Here is a 25,000-nt window from a genome sequence, read left to right as displayed (position 1 = left end):
TAGACTAAGCCAGGATTAAGTCATAGTTTAATTAAGGCATTTTAGTCATGTTTATAAATGTGAGTTAGAATAAAACATTACTGGTGTGCATCTTAAGACAAAACAAAGGCACTGATATATTTTAAGATCAGTCAGTGCAAGTTTCTTTCATTTGAAACAGCTCAGACTTGCAGTTTAGTCTGGAACTAGGCTTAAGCTTTGTCTGTGAAACCGGGGTAAGTTTATGCAAATGGCCCCTGAGTATTAGTCCAACTGCAAGCTTTCAGTGGAGCTGTGTGCATCATCCCTGTCCTGAAGAATCTGTACTCTATCTTTATTTTAATGTATGGAAGTAACTATTTCATTAAAAGGTTGCTATATGAATTCTATGTCATACGTTGGATAATTGTCACTCTTAAAAGAAACGCAAGCACGTCAGCCAAAAATAATCGATATAGTCACAAAATTGTAATTAGTCATCGAGAGCAGCAGTGTAAATGTGGCCTTGTTTACTATAGTATAGTATAAAGAGTGTAGTTTTGGTGCAATGTGAATTCTTACCACCATGGTTTCCCTCTCCACTTAAACTCAAACATAAAAACAGCACAGGATGAGTGGTAGAGTCTTCTCCTTCTCTCCAGCTCTGCATAATCTATCAATTCACCCCTGTACTCCACAATAAAATCACCTTTGCAAAAGGAGTCTTTTGCAAATAGGCCACGGCCTGCAAATACATTAAATAAATGAATAAAAAATCTGATAGATAAAGAATGATAATTGCACACACAGAACACATCAATAGTCGCTTATTTGAAATATTCTGCAGGCAGGTTCCTGATTAATGGGATGGCCATATGTGCCATTTATAAGGGACATGTCCGGGCCAGGATTTTTATATTGTCTAAAACATCCAAAGTATTTAGATCAATAGCCTGCAGGTATTGTACATAATCAACTAATTGTGGCACGTGAGAAGGTGAGAACCAATTCGAAGTTCAACTTGAAGCTGTGCACAGGTCATTGAATGACACCAAAGTACCTCCAGAGCAATTTGAAAGCATAAGGAGCCATCTGCTCTGCTCCACATAGATCTCTTGAAATAATGTCATACAATGATCGATCTGCACAGTGCAAACAGCCAAAACCAGCATATTTTAGCCAATATAGAAATTATGGTGCATCCTGTAAAAATGGCCCGTATGGTGGTCACCCCACTAATTAACATACCCAGAAATTTTGCATTACATACTCATAAGGTTATGGTTACAATAATATAGTAATCATTAACTCATAAAACACCATACCAGACTCCAACTTACCTTTTACCGGATTGATGTACTTCACCTCTAACTTTATTTTGTCAGACTTTGACACAACATGATTCATGGCATCCTTAAGAGGGCTGATTCGCGGTGCCATTTTAATCTGGAAAAAAAAGAAAAGAAAACTACAAAAATTACACTGAATATGGAGAGACATGGATAATTAAACTAAGGTGTTTAATAAGCAGATATGTATGTTGTAGTCATGAAACAGTGTATTGTATTTTTGTAATGCAACACTACATAAATGTTATAAATTTATCAATGTGACAAATCAAAACTTAATATTACCTAAAGCTTGCACAATGCTAACGTTTAGGGCATCAACTCACTTATATCTGAGTTGTATTTAGGCTCTTATCTCTCACAAAATGAAAAATATGTTCCTATATAATCCCAGGCCTTGAGAACTACTGATTTAGACCTTAACCAGACTACTCTTTGAACAATCTCACCACATAAACTCTTGTTTATTTTACTAAATTTAAGTTTAACTTCAATATTTTTTTCATTTAAAGCTATTTAGTTTATTTATTTGTTTATTTATTTTACTTCATTTCTCTGTGAAGCACTTTTAAGCACCCAATTAATCAATATGACTTAAAAAGGGTTTATTACTGTAAAACGTATTCACTAACATCTATATAACTACACAAATACAATCTGAACTACGTTTTTTTTGTGGCAAAACCATGATTAATAATCCCCTGCTCCTCAAAAGGCGATTTAAACCCAAGGCCAAACAAGAAATAAAACATTTCTTTAAAAAAAGTATTTCCCCTTCCCCCTCCAGAACTAACGCAAACTAACGTTACACAGAAACAAACTTATTATGAACCAAATCACTCAATTAGCAATCAGTCAGGCTAACAGTTAAACGTTTGATAAAGATTTCAGTCAAAACTAATTTGTAAACATTAAATTGTATGATTATGTGATCGCTAATTGAAAAACAGAAATATACAGACCTCACGTAGGCCATATAGGCCTCAAAAGTTAATTAGCTCCGGTTAACTAGCTAGCCTACAACTTCAGATCTAATTAAGCTAATTGGTTTAAAATGTTCTTACTGTACCTTGTGTTTCACTTTTTCCACTGCACAAATTCAGCATCTCATGCCTCTCCTCGAGTCGATATTCTCCCGCAAACAGCCTTCTGATCATCCGTCCGTGTAAAGTGTCGATTTAATATTCATTTTTCATATTGCTGCTGAAATCGTTCTTAATGAGGACGAGGAAGTGGGCGGAGCTGACCATATTTGGAGAACGCGTGTGTGAAGAAGCGCGCGCAGTACCGGTCAGAAATGTTCGGGGGCGCAGCTGAGCACTCCCTTCACACTCACACATTCACGGATAAACGTGTGTTATGAGCCAACGCTGAAACTCCGCCCAGCACCTTCAAAACAGATTCTCTATTCATTTATATGGCTTTCCCTTATGGGGACCTGACTTTTGGTCCCCACAACGCAAGAGGTCCCCATGACGTGACTGTGTAAACAGACTCATGTCCCCACAACGTGATGAATACCAGAACACACACACACACACACACACACACACACACACACACTACTATGGTATTAACATAGTAATTGTCCTACTAAAAGATGAAAATAATTTATGCTCAAGTCTGAAATTATATAAATAACTCTTAATTATGCTATTTTGGTTAGTATGTGATCATACAGGCACATACATAGACACGCACACATACAACCTACTATGGTAATACCATAGTAATTGTCCTGATAAAAGTTACAAATGCTCCAGTCTGAAATGGTAAAAATAGTTGTTGCTTAGGCTATTTTGGTCACTGCAATGCATTAGTCTAACAGTAAAGCAGTTCTAAAGGCTCATTAAAACAGTACAACAGTACTAGTACAGTTCCTAGCGATGTATAAACACTTATTACAGTTATTTACTAGTTGAATTATGTGATGTACATTGGAAAAACGATCGTTCATTTGTTATTTATCTCATATAAACAAGCGATGTTGAGGTAATGTAATGACAACATCGTAAGAAACGGACTGATAGGCTTATTTAACCCCACGGCATAGAAATTATATGCATGAAACGCTCACGTTCATTCATAAGTTTGCGAGCAGATCGTCGTATCAACACAACATTGTCAGAAATGGACTAACAGGCTTGTTTAACCCCACGACACGAAACAACACACACGAATATATAAAACGGCATGTCCATTCATAACTTTGCGAGCAGATCATCCTATGATGATAATTAACAGTAAATAATGCCCCAAATGATAACGTTTATCAATAACCAAGACCTCACGGAGCGAAGCAGCGGTTTTCATTTAACAACTAACGTGATTTCAGCATTAACAACATGAAAAAGTACATAAAGTAACTTACCTTTGATAGATTTTCCGAATAACAGCGTAGCAGATCGCGACTGTACTGTCCGAGTGTGGATGTGTTAATGGCGAATTCAAAGTTGGCGCTGGTGCAGAAACACGGAAGTGCGCCAAAAGGGCGCTAGCGGCCGAAAGTGTATTGCATCCGTAGTGTTTCAGCACTACCATAGAGAATGAATGGGAAACGGTTTAGGGCCGTTTAGCTAAACTATTCTCGGCTGCCGCGCGGGAGACCCGGGTCCGATTCCCGGCCAATGCAGGAACGGAGTCCTTTTAATTAAGTTGTGTGTGTGCTTGCATGTGTGTAAGGTTCTTTAAAATGAAGCCTGATTTACTTGAAGGAGCTCCAACCTTTACATACCGACCAACCCCCGTTCCCTGCCGAATCTGGTCAGAAACTCATTAGTCCGTCTATATTCGTCAAATGCCTATAAAACTTGTTCACTTTATCTATAGGTTGACGAAGTTTAGCAGTGGGCAATATACTCGTAAATGCGGTGTTAATTCCAAACGTTCTCCCTCCTTTCCGAGCATTGGTGGTTCAGTGGTAGAATTCTAGCAGTGGGCAATATGATCCACGTAAGTGCGATGTTACTGACACATGATTTCCCATCCTTTTTTTCATGTTCCCATTATGAAAAGTAAAAAAAAAATAGTAATAATAGTAAAGTGGTCCAAATGAGGACCCCCTGTAATGTGTAGCATTCAAGATATTGGGAGACTCAATAAGATCAAGGCAGGTTGATTTGTTTTTTTCATGGAGTAGTGGCTCCTTATGCTGATGTCGGTAAAGTCAAGTCGGCTGGGGGCGAAGCGCAGCGGGTACAGCTCCTCGTTAGTATAGTGGACAGTATCTCCGCCTGTCACGCGGAAGACCGGGGTTCGATTCCCCGACGGGGAGACCCAGCTCTTTGCTGCTGCTGAACGACTCATCCAAAAGATTTTGGTGCTGACAGAGGTCACAGAAGGAGTTCTGCTTCAACGTCAGCCAGAGCCAAAACAAATGCGTTGGCCGGGAATCGAACCCGGGTCAACTGCTTGGAAGGCAGCTATGCTCACCACTATACCACCAACGCAAGTTCCCGACTCCAGCTTTTAGCCATCTGAAAAGAATGCTTGAAATGCACAAGTCACTGATAGGGCAAAGGAGCTGAAGCCATCTTTGTTTGTATCCCGTCATGTACGAGAGAGTGCTGTCTTTCCATGCGGGCTAAAGAAATCTGGAGCTGCGACACAGAAAGCGCAAAGGCCGCAAGTACAGAACGTGTTGAGGCGCGCTTCGTTCCACCGCCCATTGGCTGGTGGCCAGTTTTACTCTTGACAGTCCAATACAGCTCTGTTGTGAGCAGAAAAGAATGCTGGAAGTACATGAGTCACTGACAGGGCCAAAGTAGCTGAAGCCCAAGGTTTGGATCCCATCATGTCATGAGAGTGCTGTCTTTCCATGCTGGCTGAAAAAAAACGTGAAGTTGCGACACAGGAAGCGCAAAGGCTGCAAACACGGTCCACGAGAAAGCACGCTCTGCTCCAATGCACATCGGTGTGTGGTCAGATTTAGTCTGCTATTGAAACTGCAGTGCAGCTCTGCTGTGAGCAGAGCACCCAAAAATACAGGTCACTCGGAAAGGTTCCCCTCCACGGAAATCTTTAGTAAAAGGCGAAAGATTTATGCGTCTATGAAGAGAAACTCGAGTTGTATGCCCATGCGCTGGAGCATGTGCGCTCCCTGTGGTAAACCACTATACTCACAAAGGGTAATCTAGGGTGCCGATAAGATTTTCATCTCCCCCTCACTCCAAATGGGAGGAGTAAAAGTTAAAAAGTCTCTTCCATCATCCATTCTCGCCTGCCACACAGGAGGCCTGGCTCTGATTCCCGGGCAAATGCAGGAACAGAGTTCTTTTAAGTAAGGGGTGTGTGTTTGCATGTGTGTGGGATTCTTTAAAATGAGCCTTGAAGGCCAAGCCTGATTTGCTAGAAGGAGCTCCAAACTTTGCATATTGACCCAACCCCCCTTTCCCTGGATTTGACGTGTAACAGTTACGCACCATTACTAAATCCAGGGCAATGTGAAGGCCGAAGTTCTCCCAGCAGAGCATTGGTGGTTCAGTGGTAGAATTCTCGCCTGCCACGCGGGAGACCCGGGTCCGATGTGGCCAATGCAGGAACGGAGTCCTTTTAATTAAGTTGTGTGTGTGCTTGCGTGTGTGTAAGGTTCTTTAAAATGAAGCCTGATTTACTTGAAGGAGCTCCAACCTTTACATACCGACCAACCCCCGTTCCCTGCCGAATCTGGTCAGAAACTCATTAGTCCGTCTATATTTGTCAAATGCCTATAAAACTTGTTCACTTTATCTATAGGTTGACGAAGTTTAGCAGTGGGCAATATACTCGTAAATGCGGTGTTAATTCCAAACGTTCTCCCTCCTTTCCGAGCATTGGTGGTTCAGTGGTAGAATTCTAGCAGTGGGCGATATGATCCACGTAAGTGCGATGTTACTGACACATGATTTCCCATCCTTTTTTTCATGTTCCCATTATGAAAAGTAAAAAAAAAATAGTAATAATAGTAAAGTGGTCCAAATGAGGACCCCCTGTAATGTGTAGCATTCAAGATATTGGGAGACTCAATAAGATCAAGGCAGGTTGATTTGTTTTTTTCATGGAGTAGTGGCTCCTTATGCTGATGTCGGTAAAGTCAAGTCGGCTGGGGGCGAAGCGCACTGGGTACAGCTCCTCGTTAGTATAGTGGACAGTATCTCCGCCTGTCACGCGGAAGACCGGGGTTCGATTCCCCGACGGGGAGACCCAGCTCTTTGCTGCTGCTGAACGACTCATCCAAAAGATTTTGGTGCTGACAGAGGTCACAGAAGGAGTTCTGCTTCAACGTCAGCCAGAGCCAAAACAAATGCGTTGGCCGGGAATCGAACCCGGGTCAACTGCTTGGAAAGCAGCTACGCTCACCACTATACCACCAACGCAAGTTCCCGACTCCAGCTTTTAGCCATCTGAAAAGAATGCTTGAAATGCACAAGTCACTGATAGGGCAAAAGGAGCTGAAGCCATCTTTGTTTGTATCCCGTCATGTACGAGAGAGTGCTGTCTTTCCATGCGGGCTAAAGAAATCTGGAGCTGCGACGCAGAAAGCGCAAAGGCCGCAAGTACAGAACGTGGTGAGGCGCGCTTCGTTCCACCGCCCATTGGCTGGTGGCCAGTTTTACTCTTGACACTCCAATACAGCTCTGTTGTGAGCAGAAAAGAATGCTGGAAGTACATGAGTCACTGACAGGGCCAAAGTAGCTGAAGCCCAAGGTTTGGATCCCATCATGTCATGAGAGTGCTGTCTTTCCATGCTGGCTGAAAAAAAACGTGAAGTTGCGACACAGGAAGCGCAAAGGCTGCAAACACGGTCCACGAGAAAGCACGCTCTGCTCCAATGCACATCGGTGTGTGGTCAGATTTTGTCTGCTATTAAAACTGCAGTGCAGCTCTGCTGTGAGCAGAGCACCCAAAAATACAGGTCACTCGGAAAGGATCCCCTCCACGGAAATCTTTAGTAAAAGGCGAAAGATTTATGCGTCTATGAAGAGAAACTCGAGTTGTGTGCCCATGCGCTTGAGCATGTGCGCTCCCTGTGGTAAACCACTATACTCACAAAGGGTAATCTAGGGTGCCGATAAGATTTTCATCTCCCCCTCACTCCAAATGGGAGGAGTAAAAGTTAAAAAGTCTCTTCCATCATCCATTCTCGCCTGCCACACAGGAGGCCTGGCTCTGATTCCCGGGCAAATGCAGGAACAGAGTTCTTTTAAGTAAGGGGTGTGTGTTTGCATGTGTGTGGGATTCTTTAAAATGAGCCTTGAAGGCCAAGCCTGATTTGCTAGAAGGAGCTCCAAACTTTGCATATTGACCCAACCCCCCTTTCCCTGGATTTGACGTGTAACAGTTACGCACCATTACTAAATCCAGGGCAATGTGAAGGCCGAAATTCTCCCAGCAGAGCATTGGTGGTTCAGTGGTAGAATTCTCGCCTGCCACGCGGGAGACCCGGGTCTGATTCCTGGCCAATGCAGGAACGGAGTCCTTTTAATTAAGTTGTGTGTGTGCTTGCCTGTGTGTAAGGTTCTTTAAAATGAAGCCTGATTTACTTGAAGGAGCTCCAACCTTTACATACCGACCAACCCCCGTTCCCTGCCGAATCTGGTCAGAAACTCATTAGTCCGTCTATATTCCTCAAATGCCTATAAAACTTGTTCACTTTATCTATAGGTTGACGAAGTTTAGCAGTGGGCAATATACTCGTAAATGCGGTGTTAATTCCAAACGTTCTCCCTCCTTTCCGAGCATTGGTGGTTCAGTGGTAGAATTCTAGCAGTGGGCTATATGATCCACGTAAATGTGATGTTACTGCCACATGATTTCCCATCCTTTTTTTCATGTTCCCATTATGAAAAGTAAAAAAAAATAGTAATAATAGTAAAGTGGTCCAAATATGGACCCCCTGTAATGTGTAGCATTCAAGATATTGGGAGACTCAATAAGATCAAGGCAGGTTGATTTGTTTTTTTCATGGAGTAGTGGCTCCTTATGCTGATGTCGGTGAAGTCAATTCTGCTGGGGGCTGAAGAACAGCGGGTACAGCTCCTCGTTAGTATAGTGGACAGTATCTCCGCCTGTCACGCGGAAGACCGGGGTTCGATTCCCCGACGGGGAGACCCAGCTCTTTGCTGCTGCTGAACGACTCATCCAAAAGATTTTGGTGCTGACAGAGGTCAAAGAAGGAGTTCTGCTTCAACGTCAGCCAGAGCCAAAACAAATGCGTTGGCCGGGAATTGAACCTGGGTCAACTGCTTGGAAAGCAGCTATGCTCACCACTATACCACCAACGCAAGCGCCCGACTCCAGCTTTTAGCCATCTAAAAAGAATGCTTGAAATGCACAAGTCACTGATAGGGCAAAAGGAGCTGAAGCCATCTTTGTTTGTATCCCGTCATGTACGAGAGAGTGCTGTCTTTCCATGCGGGCTAAAGAAATCTGGAGCTGCGACGCAGAAAGCGCAAAGGCCGCAAGTACAGAACGTGGTGAGGCGCTTTGTTCCACCGCCCATTGGCTGGTGGCCAGTTTTACTCTTGACAGTCCAATACAGCTCTGTTGTGAGCAGAAAAGAATGCTGGAAGTACATGAGTCACTGACAGGGCCAAAGTAGCTGAAGCCCAAGGTTTGGATCCCATCATGTCATGAGAGTGCTGTCTTTCCATGCTGGCTGAAAAAAAACGTGAAGTTGCGACACAGGAAGCGCAAAGGCTGCAAACACGGTCCACGAGAAAGCACGCTCTGCTCCAATGCACATCGGTGTGTGGTCAGATTTAGTCTGCTATTAAAACTGCAGTGCAGCTCTGCTGTGAGCAGAGCACCCAAAAATACAGTTCACTCGGAAAGGTTCCCCTCCACGGAAATCTTTAGTAAAAGGCGAAAGATTTATGCGTCTATGAAGAGAAACTTGAGTTGTGTGCCCATGCGCTTGAGCATGTGCGCTCCCTGTGGTAAACCACTATACTCACAAAGGGTAATCTAGGGTGCCGATAAGATTTTCATCTCCCCCTCACTCCAAATGGGAGGAGTAAAAGTTAAAAAGTCTCTTCCATCATCCATTCTCGCCTGCCACACAGGAGGCCTGGCTCTGATTCCCGGGCAAATGCAGGAACAGAGTTCTTTTAAGGGGTGTGTGTTTGCATGTGTGTGGGATTCTTTAAAATGAGCCTTGAAGGCCAAGCCTGATTTGCTAGAAGGAGCTCCAAACTTTGCATATTGACCCAACCCCCCTTTCCCTGGATTTGACGTGTAACAGTTACGCACCATTACTAAATCCAGGGCAATGTGAAGGCCGAAATTCTCCCAGCAGAGCATTGGTGGTTCAGTGGTAGAATTCTCGCCTGCCACGCGGGAGACCCGGGTCCGATTCCTGGCCAACGCAGGAACGGAGTCCTTTTAATTAAGTTGTGTGTGTGCTTGCGTGTGTGTAAGGTTCTTTAAAATGAAGCCTGATTTACTTGAAGGAGCTCCAACCTTTACATACCGACCAACCCCCGTTCCCTGCCGAATCTGGTCAGAAACTCATTAGTCCGTCTATATTCGTCAAATGTCGATAAAACTTGTTCACTTTATCTATAGGTTGACGAAGTTTAGCAGTGGGCAATATACTCGTAAATGCGGTGTTAATTCCAAACGTTCTCCCTTCTTTCCGAGCATTGGTGGTTCAGTGGTAGAATTCTAGCAGTGGGCTATATGATCCACGTAAATGCGATGTTACTGCCACATGATTTCCCATCCTTTTTTTCATGTTCCCATTATGAAAAGTAAAAAAAAATAGTAATAATAGTAAAGTGGTCCAAATGTGGACCCCCTGTAATGTGTAGCATTCAAGATATTGGGAGACTCAATAAGATCAAGGCAGGTTGATTTGTTTTTTTCATGGAGTAGTGGCTCCTTATGCTGATGTCGGTGAAGTCAATTCGGCTGGGGGCTGAAGAACAGCGGGTACAGCTCCTCGTTAGTATAGTGGACAGTATCTCCGCCTGTCACGCGGAAGACCGGGGTTCGATTCCCCGACGGGGAGACCCAGCTCTTTGCTGCTGCTGAACGACTCATCCAAAAGATTTTGGTGCTGACAGAGGTCACAGAAGGAGTTCTGCTTCAACGTCAGCCAGAGCCAAAACAAATGCGTTGGCCGGGAATCGAACCCGGGTCAACTGCTTGGAAGGCAGCTATGCTCACCACTATACCACCAACGCAAGTTCCCGACTCCAGCTTTTAGCCATCTGAAAAGAATGCTTGAAATGCACAAGTCACTGATAGGGCAAAGGAGCTGAAGCCATCTTTGTTTGTATCCCGTCATGTACGAGAGAGTGCTGTCTTTCCATGCGGGCTAAAGAAATCTGGAGCTGCGACACAGAAAGCGCAAAGGCCGCAAGTACAGAACGTGTTGAGGCGCGCTTCGTTCCACCGCCCATTGGCTGGTGGCCAGTTTTACTCTTGACAGTCCAATACAGCTCTGTTGTGAGCAGAAAAGAATGCTGGAAGTACATGAGTCACTGACAGGGCCAAAGTAGCTGAAGCCCAAGGTTTGGATCCCATCATGTCATGAGAGTGCTGTCTTTCCATGCTGGCTGAAAAAAAACGTGAAGTTGCGACACAGGAAGCGCAAAGGCTGCAAACACGGTCCACGAGAAAGCACGCTCTGCTCCAATGCACATCGGTGTGTGGTCAGATTTAGTCTGCTATTGAAACTGCAGTGCAGCTCTGCTGTGAGCAGAGCACCCAAAAATACAGGTCACTCGGAAAGGTTCCCCTCCACGGAAATCTTTAGTAAAAGGCGAAAGATTTATGCGTCTATGAAGAGAAACTCGAGTTGTATGCCCATGCGCTGGAGCATGTGCGCTCCCTGTGGTAAACCACTATACTCACAAAGGGTAATCTAGGGTGCCGATAAGATTTTCATCTCCCCCTCACTCCAAATGGGAGGAGTAAAAGTTAAAAAGTCTCTTCCATCATCCATTCTCGCCTGCCACACAGGAGGCCTGGCTCTGATTCCCGGGCAAATGCAGGAACAGAGTTCTTTTAAGTAAGGGGTGTGTGTTTGCATGTGTGTGGGATTCTTTAAAATGAGCCTTGAAGGCCAAGCCTGATTTGCTAGAAGGAGCTCCAAACTTTGCATATTGACCCAACCCCCCTTTCCCTGGATTTGACGTGTAACAGTTACGCACCATTACTAAATCCAGGGCAATGTGAAGGCCGAAGTTCTCCCAGCAGAGCATTGGTGGTTCAGTGGTAGAATTCTCGCCTGCCACGCGGGAGACCCGGGTCCGATGTGGCCAATGCAGGAACGGAGTCCTTTTAATTAAGTTGTGTGTGTGCTTGCGTGTGTGTAAGGTTCTTTAAAATGAAGCCTGATTTACTTGAAGGAGCTCCAACCTTTACATACCGACCAACCCCCGTTCCCTGCCGAATCTGGTCAGAAACTCATTAGTCCGTCTATATTTGTCAAATGCCTATAAAACTTGTTCACTTTATCTATAGGTTGACGAAGTTTAGCAGTGGGCAATATACTCGTAAATGCGGTGTTAATTCCAAACGTTCTCCCTCCTTTCCGAGCATTGGTGGTTCAGTGGTAGAATTCTAGCAGTGGGCGATATGATCCACGTAAGTGCGATGTTACTGACACATGATTTCCCATCCTTTTTTTCATGTTCCCATTATGAAAAGTAAAAAAAAAATAGTAATAATAGTAAAGTGGTCCAAATGAGGACCCCCTGTAATGTGTAGCATTCAAGATATTGGGAGACTCAATAAGATCAAGGCAGGTTGATTTGTTTTTTTCATGGAGTAGTGGCTCCTTATGCTGATGTCGGTAAAGTCAAGTCGGCTGGGGGCGAAGCGCACTGGGTACAGCTCCTCGTTAGTATAGTGGACAGTATCTCCGCCTGTCACGCGGAAGACCGGGGTTCGATTCCCCGACGGGGAGACCCAGCTCTTTGCTGCTGCTGAACGACTCATCCAAAAGATTTTGGTGCTGACAGAGGTCACAGAAGGAGTTCTGCTTCAACGTCAGCCAGAGCCAAAACAAATGCGTTGGCCGGGAATCGAACCCGGGTCAACTGCTTGGAAAGCAGCTACGCTCACCACTATACCACCAACGCAAGTTCCCGACTCCAGCTTTTAGCCATCTGAAAAGAATGCTTGAAATGCACAAGTCACTGATAGGGCAAAAGGAGCTGAAGCCATCTTTGTTTGTATCCCGTCATGTACGAGAGAGTGCTGTCTTTCCATGCGGGCTAAAGAAATCTGGAGCTGCGACGCAGAAAGCGCAAAGGCCGCAAGTACAGAACGTGGTGAGGCGCGCTTCGTTCCACCGCCCATTGGCTGGTGGCCAGTTTTACTCTTGACACTCCAATACAGCTCTGTTGTGAGCAGAAAAGAATGCTGGAAGTACATGAGTCACTGACAGGGCCAAAGTAGCTGAAGCCCAAGGTTTGGATCCCATCATGTCATGAGAGTGCTGTCTTTCCATGCTGGCTGAAAAAAAACGTGAAGTTGCGACACAGGAAGCGCAAAGGCTGCAAACACGGTCCACGAGAAAGCACGCTCTGCTCCAATGCACATCGGTGTGTGGTCAGATTTTGTCTGCTATTAAAACTGCAGTGCAGCTCTGCTGTGAGCAGAGCACCCAAAAATACAGGTCACTCGGAAAGGATCCCCTCCACGGAAATCTTTAGTAAAAGGCGAAAGATTTATGCGTCTATGAAGAGAAACTCGAGTTGTGTGCCCATGCGCTTGAGCATGTGCGCTCCCTGTGGTAAACCACTATACTCACAAAGGGTAATCTAGGGTGCCGATAAGATTTTCATCTCCCCCTCACTCCAAATGGGAGGAGTAAAAGTTAAAAAGTCTCTTCCATCATCCATTCTCGCCTGCCACACAGGAGGCCTGGCTCTGATTCCCGGGCAAATGCAGGAACAGAGTTCTTTTAAGTAAGGGGTGTGTGTTTGCATGTGTGTGGGATTCTTTAAAATGAGCCTTGAAGGCCAAGCCTGATTTGCTAGAAGGAGCTCCAAACTTTGCATATTGACCCAACCCCCCTTTCCCTGGATTTGACGTGTAACAGTTACGCACCATTACTAAATCCAGGGCAATGTGAAGGCCGAAATTCTCCCAGCAGAGCATTGGTGGTTCAGTGGTAGAATTCTCGCCTGCCACGCGGGAGACCCGGGTCTGATTCCTGGCCAATGCAGGAACGGAGTCCTTTTAATTAAGTTGTGTGTGTGCTTGCCTGTGTGTAAGGTTCTTTAAAATGAAGCCTGATTTACTTGAAGGAGCTCCAACCTTTACATACCGACCAACCCCCGTTCCCTGCCGAATCTGGTCAGAAACTCATTAGTCCGTCTATATTCCTCAAATGCCTATAAAACTTGTTCACTTTATCTATAGGTTGACGAAGTTTAGCAGTGGGCAATATACTCGTAAATGCGGTGTTAATTCCAAACGTTCTCCCTCCTTTCCGAGCATTGGTGGTTCAGTGGTAGAATTCTAGCAGTGGGCTATATGATCCACGTAAATGCGATGTTACTGCCACATGATTTCCCATCCTTTTTTTCATGTTCCCATTATGAAAAGTAAAAAAAAATAGTAATAATAGTAAAGTGGTCCAAATATGGACCCCCTGTAATGTGTAGCATTCAAGATATTGGGAGACTCAATAAGATCAAGGCAGGTTGATTTGTTTTTTTCATGGAGTAGTGGCTCCTTATGCTGATGTCGGTGAAGTCAATTCTGCTGGGGGCTGAAGAACAGCGGGTACAGCTCCTCGTTAGTATAGTGGACAGTATCTCCGCCTGTCACGCGGAAGACCGGGGTTCGATTCCCCGACGGGGAGACCCAGCTCTTTGCTGCTGCTGAACGACTCATCCAAAAGATTTTGGTGCTGACAGAGGTCAAAGAAGGAGTTCTGCTTCAACGTCAGCCAGAGCCAAAACAAATGCGTTGGCCGGGAATTGAACCTGGGTCAACTGCTTGGAAAGCAGCTATGCTCACCACTATACCACCAACGCAAGCGCCCGACTCCAGCTTTTAGCCATCTAAAAAGAATGCTTGAAATGCACAAGTCACTGATAGGGCAAAAGGAGCTGAAGCCATCTTTGTTTGTATCCCGTCATGTACGAGAGAGTGCTGTCTTTCCATGCGGGCTAAAGAAATCTGGAGCTGCGACGCAGAAAGCGCAAAGGCCGCAAGTACAGAACGTGGTGAGGCGCTTTGTTCCACCGCCCATTGGCTGGTGGCCAGTTTTACTCTTGACAGTCCAATACAGCTCTGTTGTGAGCAGAAAAGAATGCTGGAAGTACATGAGTCACTGACAGGGCCAAAGTAGCTGAAGCCCAAGGTTTGGATCCCATCATGTCATGAGAGTGCTGTCTTTCCATGCTGGCTGAAAAAAAACGTGAAGTTGCGACACAGGAAGCGCAAAGGCTGCAAACACGGTCCACGAGAAAGCACGCTCTGCTCCAATGCACATCGGTGTGTGGTCAGATTTAGTCTGCTATTAAAACTGCAGTGCAGCTCTGCTGTGAGCAGAGCACCCAAAAATACAGTTCACTCGGAAAGGTTCCCCTCCACGGAAATCTTTAGTAAAAGGCGAAAGATTTATGCGTCTATGAAGAGAAACTTGAGTTGTGTGCCCATGCGCTTGAGCATGTGCGCTCCCTGTGGTAAACCACTATACTCACAAAGGGTAATCTAGGGTGCCGATAAGATTTTCATCTCCCCCTCACTCCAAATGGGAGGAGTAAAAGTTAAAAAGTCTCTTCCATCATCCATTCTCGCCTGCCACACAGGAGGCCTGGCTCTGATTCCCGGGCAAATGCAGGAACAGAGTTCTTTTAAGGGGTGTGTGTTTGCATGTGTGTGGGATTCTTTAAAATGAGCCTTGAAGGCCAAGCCTGATTTGCTAGAAGGAGCTCCAAACTTTGCATATTGACCCAACCCCCCTTTCCCTGGATTTGACGTGTAACAGTTACGCACCATTACTAAATCCAGGGCAATGTGAAGGCCGAAATTCTCCCAGCAGAGCATTGGTGGTTCAGTGGTAGAATTCTCGCCTGCCACGCGGGAGACCCGGGTCCGATTCCTGGCCAACGCAGGAACGGAGTCCTTTTAATTAAGTTGTGTGTGTGCTTGCGTGTGTGTAAGGTTCTTTAAAATGAAGCCTGATTTACTTGAAGGAGCTCCAACCTTTACATACCGACCAACCCCCGTTCCCTGCCGAATCTGGTCAGAAACTCATTAGTCCGTCTATATTCGTCAAATGTCGATAAAACTTGTTCACTTTATCTATAGGTTGACGAAGTTTAGCAGTGGGCAATATACTCGTAAATGCGGTGTTAATTCCAAACGTTCTCCCTTCTTTCCGAGCATTGGTGGTTCAGTGGTAGAATTCTAGCAGTGGGCTATATGATCCACGTAAATGCGATGTTACTGCCACATGATTTCCCATCCTTTTTTTCATGTTCCCATTATGAAAAGTAAAAAAAAATAGTAATAATAGTAAAGTGGTCCAAATGTGGACCCCCTGTAATGTGTAGCATTCAAGATATTGGGAGACTCAATAAGATCAAGGCAGGTTGATTTGTTTTTTTCATGGAGTAGTGGCTCCTTATGCTGATGTCGGTGAAGTCAATTCGGCTGGGGGCTGAAGAACAGCGGGTACAGCTCCTCGTTAGTATAGTGGACAGTATCTCCGCCTGTCACGCGGAAGACCGGGGTTCGATTCCCCGACGGGGAGACCCAGCTCTTTGCTGCTGCTGAACGACTCATCCAAAAGATTTTGGTGCTGACAGAGGTCACAGAAGGAGTTCTGCTTCAACGTCAGCCAGAGCCAAAACAAATGCGTTGGCCGGGAATCGAACCTGGGTCAACTGCTTGGAAGGCAGCTATGCTCACCACTATACCACCAACGCAGGCGCCCGACTCCAGCTTTTAGCCATCTGAAAAGAATGCTTGAAATGCACAAGTCACTGATAGGGCAAAAGGAGCTGAAGCCATCTTTGTTTGTATCCCGTCATGTACGAGAGAGTGCTGTCTTTCCATGCGGGCTAAAGAAATCTGGAGCTGCGACGCAGAAAGCGCAAAGGCCGCAAGTACAGAACGTGGTGAGGCGCTTTGTTCCACCGCCCATTGGCTGGTGGCCAGTTTTACTCTTGACAGTCCAATACAGCTCTGTTGTGAGCAGAAAAGAATGCTGGAAGTACATGAGTCACTGACAGGGCCAAAGTAGCTGAAGCCCAAGGTTTGGATCCCATCATGTCATGAGAGTGCTGTCTTTCCATGCTGGCTGAAAAAAAACGTGAAGTTGCGACACAGGAAGCGCAAAGGCTGCAAACACGGTCCACGAGAAAGCACGCTCTGCTCCAATGCACATCGGTGTGTGGTCAGATTTAGTCTGCTATTGAAACTGCAGTGCAGCTCTGCTGTGAGCAGAGCACCCAAAAATACAGTTCACTCGGAAAGGTTCCCCTCCACGGAAATCTTTAGTAAAAAGCGAAAGATTTATGCGTCTATGAAGAGAAACTCGAGTTGTATGCCCATGCGCTTGAGCATGTGCGCTCCCTGTGGTAAACCACTATACTCACAAAGGATAATCAAGGGTGCCGATAAGATTTTCATCTCCCCCTCACTCCAAATGGGAGGAGTAAAAGTTAAAAAGTCTCTTCCATCATCCATTCTCGCCTGCCACACAGGAGGCCTGGCTCTGATTCCCGGGCAAATGCAGGAACAGAGTTCTTTTAAGTAAGGGGTGTGTGTTTGCATGTGTGTGGGATTCTTTAAAATGAGCCTTGAAGGCCAAGCCTGATTTGCTAGAAGGAGCTCCAAACTTTGCATATTGACCCAACCCCCCTTTCCCTGGATTTGACGTGTAACAGTTACGCACCATTACTAAATCCAGGGCAATGTGAAGGCCAAAATTCTCCCAGCAGAGCATTGGTGGTTCAGTGGTAGAATTCTCGCCTGCCACGCGGGAGACCCGGGTCCGATTCCTGGCCAATGCAGGAACGGAGTCCTTTTAATTAAGTTGTGTGTGTGCTTGCGTGTGTGTAAGGTTCTTTAAAATGAAGCCTGATTTACTTGAAGGAGCTCCAACCTTTACATACCGACCAACCCCCGTTCCCTGCCGAATCTGGTCAGAAACTCATTAGTCCGTCTATATTCGTCAAATGCCTATAAAACTTGTTCACTTTATCTATAGGTTGACGAAGTTTAGCAGTGGGCAATATACTCGTAAATGCGGTGTTAATTCCAAACGTTCTCCCTCCTTTCCGAGCATTGGTGGTTCAGTGGTAGAATTCTAGCAGTGGGCGATATGATCCACGTAAATGCGATGTTACTGCCACATGATTTCCCATCCTTTTTTTCATGTTCCCATTATGAAAAGTAAAAAAAAAATAGTAATAATAGTAAAGTGGTCCAAATGTGGACCCCCTGTAATGTGTAGCATTCAAGATATTGGGAGACTCAATAAGATCAAGGCAGGTTGATTTGTTTTTTTCATGGAGTAGTGGCTCCTTATGCTGATGTCGGTGAAGTCAAGTCGGCTGGGGGCTGAAGAAGAGCGGGTACAGCTCCTCGTTAGTATAGTGGACAGTATCTCCGCCTGTCACGCGGAAGACCGGGGTTCGATTCCCCGACGGGGAGACCCAGCTCTTTGCTGCTGAACGACTCATCCAAAAGATTTTGGTGCTGACAGAGGTCAAAGAAGGAGTTCTGCTTCAACGTCAGCCAGAGCCAAAACAAATGCGTTGGCCGGGAATCGAACCTGGGTCAACTGCTTGGAAGGCAGCTATGCTCACCACTATACAACCAACGCAAGCGCCCGACTCCAGCTTTTAGCCATCTGAAAAGAATGCTTGAAATGCACAAGTCACTGATAGGGCAAAAGGAGCTGAAGCCATCTTTGTTTGTATCCCGTCATGTACGAGAGAGTGCTGTCTTTCCATGCGGGCTAAAGAAATCTGGAGCTGCGACGCAGAAAGCGCAAAGGCCGCAAGTACAGAACGTGGTGAGGCGCTTCGTTCCACCGCCCATTGGCTGGTGGCCAGTTTTACTCTTGACAGTCCAATACAGCTCTGTTGTGAGCAGAAAAGAATGCTGGAAGTACATGAGTCACTGACAGGGCCAAAGTAGCTGAAGCCCAAGGTTTGGATCCCATCATGTCATGAGAGTGCTGTCTTTCCATGCTGGCTGAAAAAAAAACGTGAAGTTGCGACACAGGAAGCGCTAAGGCTGCAAACACGGTCCACGAGAAAGCACGCTCTGCTCCAATGCACATCGGTGTGTGGTCAGATTTAGTCTGCTATTTAAACTGCAGTGCAGCTCTGCTGTGAGCAGAGCACCCAAAAATACAGGTCACTCGGAAAGGTTCCCCTCCACGGAAATCTTTAGTAAGGGTGTACTCACACTAGGCACGGTTGCTGTGAACCGGGCTCGAGTGCGATTGTCCCCCCTCCCCACTCCCCCTCTGGCCTGCACTCACATAGGGTTTCAGCATTCGTGCCGGAGCACGTTTACGTCATTATGTTGCGATGGTTTCAGGAAGAGCAACGCTCTCGCTAAACGTGAAATAGTTTACTTTGTGGATAATTATTTTAAATCGTTTGGTCCGCGTGGGTCCACAGCCCTCTCACAGCCTATTATTAAACAGGTCTTTCGCCTTTGTGGCACGAAAATTTTCACGCAATCGTGCTGTTCGTATGAGGAGGTTTTTAATTACCAGTTGAAGTACAGCAAGGACTTTGCAGCTTTGATTATGGACTATAAAAACGCTGATTACCTCGCAAAAACGCGACATCACGCGTCCAGTTCCGTGCTCCAGCACGGTTAGCGCTCACACTGCATGCGAACCGCGCCCGAGTCCAACTGAACCGTGCTCTGGCCCACCTCTTCCAAGCGGGCCAGGGCCGGCTAAACGAGCCGCGCCCGGGCACGGTTCGGAGCACTCACACTAGTCAAACGAACCGCGCTTTCGTGGTCAAACGCACTCGGGCACGGTTCAAACTGCCTAGTGTGAGTACACCCTAAAAGGCGAAAGATTTATGCATCTATGAAGAAAAACTCGAGTTGTGTGCCCATGCGCTTGAGCATGTGCGCTCCCTGTGGAAAACCACTATACTCACAAAGGGTAATCTAGGGTGCCGATAAGATTTTCATCTCCCCCTCACTCCAAATGGGAGGAGTAAAAGTTAAAAAGTCTCTTCCATCATCCATTCTCGCCTGCCACACAGGAGGCCTGGCTCTGATTCCCGGGCAAATGCAGGAACAGAGTTCTTTTAAGTAAGGGGTGTGTGTTTGCATGTGTGTGGGATTCTTTAAAATGAGCCTTGAAGGCCAAGCCTGATTTGCTAGAAGGAGCTCCAAACTTTGCATATTGACCCAACCCCCCTTTCCCTGGATTTGACGTGTAACAGTTACGCACCATTACTAAATCCAGGGCAATGTGAAGGCCAAAATTCTCCCAGCAGAGCATTGGTGGTTCAGTGGTAGAATTCTCGCCTGCCACGCGGGAGACCCGGGTCCGATTCCTGGCCAATGCAGGAACGGAGTCCTTTTAATTAAGTTGTGTGTGTGCTTGCGTGTGTGTAAGGTTCTTTAAAATGAAGCCTGATTTACTTGAAGGAGCTCCAACCTTTACATACCGACCAACCCCCGTTCCCTGCCGAATCTGGTCAGAAACTCATTAGTCCGTCTATATTCGTCAAATGCCTATAAAACTTGTTCACTTTATCTATAGGTTGACGAAGTTTAGCAGTGGGCAATATACTCGTAAATGCGGTGTTAATTCCAAACGTTCTCCCTCCTTTCCGAGCATTGGTGGTTCAGTGGTAGAATTCTAGCAGTGGGCGATATGATCCACGTAAATGCGATGTTACTGCCACATGATTTCCCATCCTTTTTTTCATGTTCCCATTATGAAAAGTAAAAAAAAAAATAGTAATAATAGTAAAGTGGTCCAAATGTGGACCCCCTGTAATGTGTAGCATTCAAGATATTGGGAGACTCAATAAGATCAAGGCAGGTTGATTTGTTTTTTTCATGGAGTAGTGGCTCCTTATGCTGATGTCGGTGAAGTCAAGTCGGCTGGGGGCTGAAGAAGAGCGGGTACAGCTCCTCGTTAGTATAGTGGACAGTATCTCCGCCTGTCACGCGGAAGACCGGGGTTCGATTCCCCGACGGGGAGACCCAGCTCTTTGCTGCTGAACGACTCATCCAAAAGATTTTGGTGCTGACAGAGGTCAAAGAAGGAGTTCTGCTTCAACGTCAGCCAGAGCCAAAACAAATGCGTTGGCCGGGAATCGAACCTGGGTCAACTGCTTGGAAGGCAGCTATGCTCACCACTATACAACCAACGCAAGCGCCCGACTCCAGCTTTTAGCCATCTGAAAAGAATGCTTGAAATGCACAAGTCACTGATAGGGCAAAAGGAGCTGAAGCCATCTTTGTTTGTATCCCGTCATGTACGAGAGAGTGCTGTCTTTCCATGCGGGCTAAAGAAATCTGGAGCTGCGACGCAGAAAGCGCAAAGGCCGCAAGTACAGAACGTGGTGAGGCGCTTCGTTCCACCGCCCATTGGCTAGTGGCCAGTTTTACTCTTGACAGTCCAATACAGCTCTGTTGTGAGCAGAAAAGAATGCTGGAAGTACATGAGTCACTGACAGGGCCAAAGTAGCTGAAGCCCAAGGTTTGGATCCCATCATGTCATGAGAGTGCTGTCTTTCCATGCTGGCTGAAAAAAAAACGTGAAGTTGCGACACAGGAAGCGCTAAGGCTGCAAACACGGTCCACGAGAAAGCACGCTCTGCTCCAATGCACATCGGTGTGTGGTCAGATTTAGTCTGCTATTAAAACTGCAGTGCAGCTCTGCTGTGAGCAGAGCACCCAAAAATACAGGTCACTCGGAAAGGTTCCCCTCCACGGAAATCTTTAGTAAGGGTGTACTCACACTAGGCACGGTTGCTGTGAACCGGGCTCGAGTGCGATTGTCCCCCCTCCCCACTCCCCCTCTGGCCTGCACTCACATAGGGTTTCAGCATTCGTGCCGGAGCACGTTTACGTCATTATGTTGCGATGGTTTCAGGAAGAGCAACGCTCTCGCTAAACGTGAAATAGTTTACTTTGTGGATAATTATTTTAAATCGTTTGGTCCGCGTGGGTCCACAGCCCTCTCACAGCCTATTATTAAACAGGTCTTTCGCCTTTGTGGCACGAAAATTTTCACGCAATCGTGCTGTTCGTATGAGGAGGTTTTTAATTACCAGTTGAAGTACAGCAAGGACTTTGCAGCTTTGATTATGGACTATAAAAACGCTGATTACCTCGCAAAAACGCGACATCACGCGTCCAGTTCCGTGCTCCAGCACGGTTAGCGCTCACACTGCATGCGAACCGCGCCCGAGTCCAACTGAACCGTGCTCTGGCCCACCTCTTCCAAGCGGGCCAGGGCCGGCTAAACGAGCCGCGCCCGGGCACGGTTCGGAGCACTCACACTAGTCAAAAGAACCGCGCTTTCGTGGTCAAACGCACTCGGGCACGGTTCAAACTGCCTAGTGTGAGTACACCCTAAAAGGCGAAAGATTTATGCATCTATGAAGAAAAACTCGAGTTGTGTGCCCATGCGCTTGAGCATGTGCGCTCCCTGTGGAAAACCACTATACTCACAAAGGGTAATCTAGGGTGCCGATAAGATTTTCATCTCCCCCTCACTCCAAATGGGAGGAGTAAAAGTTAAAAAGTCTCTTCCATCATCCATTCTCGCCTGCCACACAGGAGGCCTGGCTCTGATTCCCGGGCAAATGCAGGAACAGAGTTCTTTTAAGTAAGGGGTGTGTGTTTGCATGTGTGTGGGATTCTTTAAAATGAGCCTTGAAGGCCAAGCCTGATTTGCTAGAAGGAGCTCCAAACTTTGCATATTGACCCAACCCCCCTTTCCCTGGATTTGACGTGTAACAGTTACGCACCATTACTAAATCCAGGGCAATGTGAAGGCCAAAATTCTCCCAGCAGAGCATTGGTGGTTCAGTGGTAGAATTCTCGCCTGCCACGCGGGAGACCCGGGTCCGATTCCTGGCCAATGCAGGAACGGAGTCCTTTTAATTAAGTTGTGTGTGTGCTTGCGTGTGTGTAAGGTTCTTTAAAATGAAGCCTGATTTACTTGAAGGAGCTCCAACCTTTACATACCGACCAACCCCCGTTCCCTGCCGAATCTGGTCAGAAACTCATTAGTCCGTCTATATTCGTCAAATGCCTATAAAACTTGTTCACTTTATCTATAGGTTGACGAAGTTTAGCAGTGGGCAATATACTCGTAAATGCGGTGTTAATTCCAAACGTTCTCCCTCCTTTCCGAGCATTGGTGGTTCAGTGGTAGAATTCTAGCAGTGGGCGATATGATCCACGTAAATGCGATGTTACTGCCACATGATTTCCCATCCTTTTTTTCATGTTCCCATTATGAAAAGTAAAAAAAAAAATAGTAATAATAGTAAAGTGGTCCAAATGTGGACCCCCTGTAATGTGTAGCATTCAAGATATTGGGAGACTCAATAAGATCAAGGCAGGTTGATTTGTTTTTTTCATGGAGTAGTGGCTCCTTATGCTGATGTCGGTGAAGTCAAGTCGGCTGGGGGCTGAAGAAGAGCGGGTACAGCTCCTCGTTAGTATAGTGGACAGTATCTCCGCCTGTCACGCGGAAGACCGGGGTTCGATTCCCCGACGGGGAGACCCAGCTCTTTGCTGCTGAACGACTCATCCAAAAGATTTTGGTGCTGACAGAGGTCAAAGAAGGAGTTCTGCTTCAACGTCAGCCAGAGCCAAAACAAATGCGTTGGCCGGGAATCGAACCTGGGTCAACTGCTTGGAAGGCAGCTATGCTCACCACTATACAACCAACGCAAGCGCCCGACTCCAGCTTTTAGCCATCTGAAAAGAATGCTTGAAATGCACAAGTCACTGATAGGGCAAAAGGAGCTGAAGCCATCTTTGTTTGTATCCCGTCATGTACGAGAGAGTGCTGTCTTTCCATGCGGGCTAAAGAAATCTGGAGCTGCGACGCAGAAAGCGCAAAGGCCGCAAGTACAGAACGTGGTGAGGCGCTTCGTTCCACCGCCCATTGGCTGGTGGCCAGTTTTACTCTTGACAGTCCAATACAGCTCTGTTGTGAGCAGAAAAGAATGCTGGAAGTACATGAGTCACTGACAGGGCCAAAGTAGCTGAAGCCCAAGGTTTGGATCCCATCATGTCATGAGAGTGCTGTCTTTCCATGCTGGCTGAAAAAAAAACGTGAAGTTGCGACACAGGAAGCGCTAAGGCTGCAAACACGGTCCACGAGAAAGCACGCTCTGCTCCAATGCACATCGGTGTGTGGTCAGATTTAGTCTGCTATTAAAACTGCAGTGCAGCTCTGCTGTGAGCAGAGCACCCAAAAATACAGGTCACTCGGAAAGGTTCCCCTCCACGGAAATCTTTAGTAAGGGTGTACTCACACTAGGCACGGTTCAAACTGCCTAGTGTGAGTACACCCTAAAAGGCGAAAGATTTATGCATCTATGAAGAAAAACTCGAGTTGTGTGCCCATGCGCTTGAGCATGTGCGCTCCCTGTGGAAAACCACTATACTCACAAAGGGTAATCTAGGGTGCCGATAAGATTTTCATCTCCCCCTCACTCCAAATGGGAGGAGTAAAAGTTAAAAAGTCTCTTCCATCATCCATTCTCGCCTGCCACACAGGAGGCCTGGCTCTGATTCCCGGGCAAATGCAGGAACAGAGTTCTTTTAAGTAAGGGGTGTGTGTTTGCATGTGTGTGGGATTCTTTAAAATGAGCCTTGAAGGCCAAGCCTGATTTGCTAGAAGGAGCTCCAAACTTTGCATATTGACCCAACCCCCCTTTCCCTGGATTTGACGTGTAACAGTTACGCACCATTACTAAATCCAGGGCAATGTGAAGGCCGAAATCCTCCCAGCCGAGCATTGGTGGTTCAGTGGTAGAATTCTCGCCTGCCATGCGGGAGACCCGGGTCCGATTCCCGGCCAATGCAGGAACGGAGTCCTTTTAATTAAGTTGTGTGTGTGCTTGCATGTGTGTAAGGTTCTTTAAAATGAAGCCTGATTTACTTGAAGGAGCTCCAACCTTTGCATACCGACCAACCCCCGTTCCCTGCCGAATCTTTTCAGAAACTCATTAGTCCGTCTATATTCGTCAAATGCCTATAAAACTTGTTCACTTTATCTATAGGTTGACGAAGTTTAGCAGTGGGCAATATACTGGTAAATGCGGTGTTAATTCCAAACGTTCTCCTTCCTTTCCGAGCATAGGTGGTTCAGTGGTAGAATTCTAGCAGTGGGCGATATGATCCACGTAAATGCGATGTTACTGCCACATGATTTCCCATCCTTTTTTCATGTTCCCATTATGAAAAGTAAAAAAAAATAGTAATAATAGTAAAGTGGTCCAAATGAGGACCCCCTGTAATGTGTAGCATTCAAGATATTGGGAGACTCAATAAGATCAAGGCAGGTTGATTTGTTTTTTTCATGGAGTAGTGGCTCCTTATGCTGATGTCGGTGAAGTCAAGTCGGCTGGGGGCGGAGCACAACGGGTACAGCTCCTCGTTAGTATAGTGGACAGTATCTCCGCCTGTCACGCGGAAGACCGGGGTTCGATTCCCCAACGGGGAGACCCAGCTCTTTGCTGCTGCTGAACGACTCATCCAAAAGATTTTGGTGC

General features: G+C 46.2%; 19 non-coding genes and 1 pseudogene across 19 annotated transcripts; 10 read left to right on the top strand and 10 right to left on the bottom strand.

Annotated features, from left to right (window-relative positions):
- The first annotated feature begins 4,509 nt into the window (after window positions 1–4,509).
- Window positions 4,510–4,581, top strand: trnad-guc (transfer RNA aspartic acid (anticodon GUC)). Its single transcript has one exon. It is a non-coding gene; the product is annotated as a tRNA-Asp (tRNA).
- Window positions 4,582–4,684: 103 nt separating this feature from the next.
- trnag-ucc (transfer RNA glycine (anticodon UCC)) lies at window positions 4,685–4,756 on the bottom strand. Its single transcript has one exon. It is a non-coding gene; the product is annotated as a tRNA-Gly (tRNA).
- Window positions 4,757–5,260: 504 nt separating this feature from the next.
- On the bottom strand, window positions 5,261–5,376 carry LOC141288305 (U5 spliceosomal RNA). The gene has a single exon (XR_012339656.1). It is a non-coding gene; the product is annotated as a U5 spliceosomal RNA (small nuclear RNA).
- Window positions 5,377–6,414: 1,038 nt separating this feature from the next.
- On the top strand, window positions 6,415–6,486 carry trnad-guc (transfer RNA aspartic acid (anticodon GUC)). The gene has a single exon. It is a non-coding gene; the product is annotated as a tRNA-Asp (tRNA).
- Window positions 6,487–7,166: 680 nt separating this feature from the next.
- Window positions 7,167–7,282, bottom strand: LOC141288576 (U5 spliceosomal RNA). Its single transcript, XR_012339705.1, has one exon. It is a non-coding gene; the product is annotated as a U5 spliceosomal RNA (small nuclear RNA).
- Window positions 7,283–8,322: 1,040 nt separating this feature from the next.
- On the top strand, window positions 8,323–8,394 carry trnad-guc (transfer RNA aspartic acid (anticodon GUC)). Its single transcript has one exon. It is a non-coding gene; the product is annotated as a tRNA-Asp (tRNA).
- Window positions 8,395–9,072: 678 nt separating this feature from the next.
- Window positions 9,073–9,188, bottom strand: LOC141286896 (U5 spliceosomal RNA). The gene has a single exon (XR_012339371.1). It is a non-coding gene; the product is annotated as a U5 spliceosomal RNA (small nuclear RNA).
- A 1,036-nt stretch (window positions 9,189–10,224) lies between these two features.
- Window positions 10,225–10,296, top strand: trnad-guc (transfer RNA aspartic acid (anticodon GUC)). The gene has a single exon. It is a non-coding gene; the product is annotated as a tRNA-Asp (tRNA).
- Window positions 10,297–10,399: 103 nt separating this feature from the next.
- On the bottom strand, window positions 10,400–10,471 carry trnag-ucc (transfer RNA glycine (anticodon UCC)). The gene has a single exon. It is a non-coding gene; the product is annotated as a tRNA-Gly (tRNA).
- Window positions 10,472–10,975: 504 nt separating this feature from the next.
- On the bottom strand, window positions 10,976–11,091 carry LOC141288300 (U5 spliceosomal RNA). Its single transcript, XR_012339655.1, has one exon. It is a non-coding gene; the product is annotated as a U5 spliceosomal RNA (small nuclear RNA).
- Window positions 11,092–12,129: 1,038 nt separating this feature from the next.
- On the top strand, window positions 12,130–12,201 carry trnad-guc (transfer RNA aspartic acid (anticodon GUC)). Its single transcript has one exon. It is a non-coding gene; the product is annotated as a tRNA-Asp (tRNA).
- Window positions 12,202–12,881: 680 nt separating this feature from the next.
- Window positions 12,882–12,997, bottom strand: LOC141288569 (U5 spliceosomal RNA). The gene has a single exon (XR_012339704.1). It is a non-coding gene; the product is annotated as a U5 spliceosomal RNA (small nuclear RNA).
- Window positions 12,998–14,037: 1,040 nt separating this feature from the next.
- Window positions 14,038–14,109, top strand: trnad-guc (transfer RNA aspartic acid (anticodon GUC)). Its single transcript has one exon. It is a non-coding gene; the product is annotated as a tRNA-Asp (tRNA).
- A 678-nt stretch (window positions 14,110–14,787) lies between these two features.
- Window positions 14,788–14,903, bottom strand: LOC141286895 (U5 spliceosomal RNA). The gene has a single exon (XR_012339370.1). It is a non-coding gene; the product is annotated as a U5 spliceosomal RNA (small nuclear RNA).
- Window positions 14,904–15,939: 1,036 nt separating this feature from the next.
- trnad-guc (transfer RNA aspartic acid (anticodon GUC)) lies at window positions 15,940–16,011 on the top strand. The gene has a single exon. It is a non-coding gene; the product is annotated as a tRNA-Asp (tRNA).
- Window positions 16,012–16,689: 678 nt separating this feature from the next.
- Window positions 16,690–16,805, bottom strand: LOC141288906 (U5 spliceosomal RNA). The gene has a single exon (XR_012339769.1). It is a non-coding gene; the product is annotated as a U5 spliceosomal RNA (small nuclear RNA).
- Window positions 16,806–17,846: 1,041 nt separating this feature from the next.
- trnad-guc (transfer RNA aspartic acid (anticodon GUC)) lies at window positions 17,847–17,918 on the top strand. The gene has a single exon. It is a non-coding gene; the product is annotated as a tRNA-Asp (tRNA).
- A 2,467-nt stretch (window positions 17,919–20,385) lies between these two features.
- trnad-guc (transfer RNA aspartic acid (anticodon GUC)) lies at window positions 20,386–20,457 on the top strand. The gene has a single exon. It is a non-coding gene; the product is annotated as a tRNA-Asp (tRNA).
- Window positions 20,458–22,924: 2,467 nt separating this feature from the next.
- On the top strand, window positions 22,925–22,996 carry trnad-guc (transfer RNA aspartic acid (anticodon GUC)). The gene has a single exon. It is a non-coding gene; the product is annotated as a tRNA-Asp (tRNA).
- Window positions 22,997–23,672: 676 nt separating this feature from the next.
- LOC141291417 (U5 spliceosomal RNA) lies at window positions 23,673–23,841 on the bottom strand (annotated as a pseudogene).
- Window positions 23,842–25,000: the final 1,159 nt, after the last annotated feature.

The sequence above is a fragment of the Garra rufa genome, chromosome 1, assembly GCF_049309525.1.
Source record: "Garra rufa chromosome 1, GarRuf1.0, whole genome shotgun sequence".
Lineage (NCBI taxonomy): Eukaryota > Metazoa > Chordata > Actinopteri > Cypriniformes > Cyprinidae > Garra > Garra rufa.
The sequence above is the reverse complement of the archived record's forward strand: the minus strand, read 5'-3'. Positions and strand labels throughout refer to the sequence as shown.